General features: G+C 37.0%; 1 long non-coding RNA gene across 2 annotated transcripts in view; it reads right to left on the bottom strand.

Annotated features, from left to right (window-relative positions):
- Positions 1–260: 260 nt before the first annotated feature.
- LOC107703228 (uncharacterized) overlaps positions 261–1354 on the bottom strand; it is a 7922-nt gene continuing 6828 nt past the window's right edge. Inside the window, exons 2-3 of one of the 2 annotated variants that reach the window (XR_001635822.1) lie at positions 628–735; positions 261–540 (exon numbers count right to left, since the gene is read on the bottom strand). This is a non-coding gene — a long non-coding RNA (uncharacterized LOC107703228). Of the gene's footprint in view, positions 541–623; positions 736–1354 lie in introns of both variants that reach the window. The other variant, XR_001635821.1, reaches the window with a different exon arrangement.

A 1354-nucleotide genomic window follows, 5' to 3' on the forward strand; every position in this document is an offset into this window, starting at 1 on the left:
ATGATGCAGATTTATTTTCACAGGCTTCTTTGTTCATATTTACCAGTAATTCTGACTACGACTGTATAACCTATGTAAATGTGCAAAACTTGCTCATAAATTTACATTTTTGATTCGAGTGTGTGAATGTGTTTTGCCCCACATTCTCTTTAGCAACGCTACCCTAACTGTGAGCACACGAGTTTCTTAATTTGTGATTTGTAGAATAGGATTTGTGCACCTCAGAATTTGAAAAGGTGTAACCGTTGTGTTGTGTTGTGTTTGTTAAAGAGAATTAGTACAAAAATTTAAAAAATTGCAAGTCCTAAAAAAACCTTTTTCTCTGTGACTTCAAATTTACCAATATGCATGTCTGACTATTCATTACAACTACAAATTCCACTGTCACAGTTGCTCAGGTTTGCTATAATAATACCTTCACAGAACATGGTAGTAGTCAGCCATCCGCGCAAAAGCTTAGGTCAGTGTGGTGTACTGTAGGTACAGCTGTCCAGGCCAACATCTGATGTGCTGATGTCCTCAACTGTCATCCCAGAAAACCTGCAATAAAAACAGTACAGTTCAAAATTCATCATACATTACCAATATAACAGGGCTGCCCAATCCTGTTCCTGGAGATCTACCTACCTGCAGAATTCAGATCTGACCCTGATCCAATAAAACCGTCTGTAATTGTCGTCTGCCCGTCTGCTTTCATTGATGTGGTGTGAAGTAGATTTGTTCACAAGTTCCTCCCTGAAAGTACATCAATGACACAATAAAACTGTATTTTCGTAGAGGATCATTTAATCAAGTCACTATATTACTTTTTAAATGATCTCATTAATAACTTTGTTAAATAATATTAGCATTGCTAACAGGCGAGTGCTTATGAGAAAGGCATGCAACAGCTTTTTAGGTTCATTTACAGTCATTTACATTTGTATCATAAATACATACTGAGTCCCAAAAGTGCTCTTCAGTAAACGTGGTAAAAAGATGTCCAAACTGATTAATATTTTAATAGTAGTAGAATATCAAAATTACAAAAATGCCATCATGAGCTGTTTGAGTGTAAACAAATAGAATAGAGAGGGACAGAACACAGCTAAACCCTCCATCTAAATCTTCAAGTCAAAGGGGTACTAGTTATATTTAAAAGTTTGGTATCGAAAACAAGTTCCATTTTAAAACCGGTTCCCAATTTCCAAAAACCGGGTATTCGATAAGACGCGTGCATTTCAATTCTGCTTGACGATTCCTGCGTTTGCATTTTAATGTGATTTAAAACGATTTAAGTGCAGGAACGGAAAGAACTTGCGCCCCGTTTACGTGCAGCGCACACGAAGCGCAAATGTGAGCACAGAGAACAGAG

Source organism: Sinocyclocheilus anshuiensis, unplaced genomic scaffold (assembly GCF_001515605.1).
Source record: "Sinocyclocheilus anshuiensis isolate Anshui unplaced genomic scaffold, SAMN03320099.WGS_v1.1 scaffold542, whole genome shotgun sequence".
Classification (NCBI taxonomy): domain Eukaryota; kingdom Metazoa; phylum Chordata; class Actinopteri; order Cypriniformes; family Cyprinidae; genus Sinocyclocheilus; species Sinocyclocheilus anshuiensis.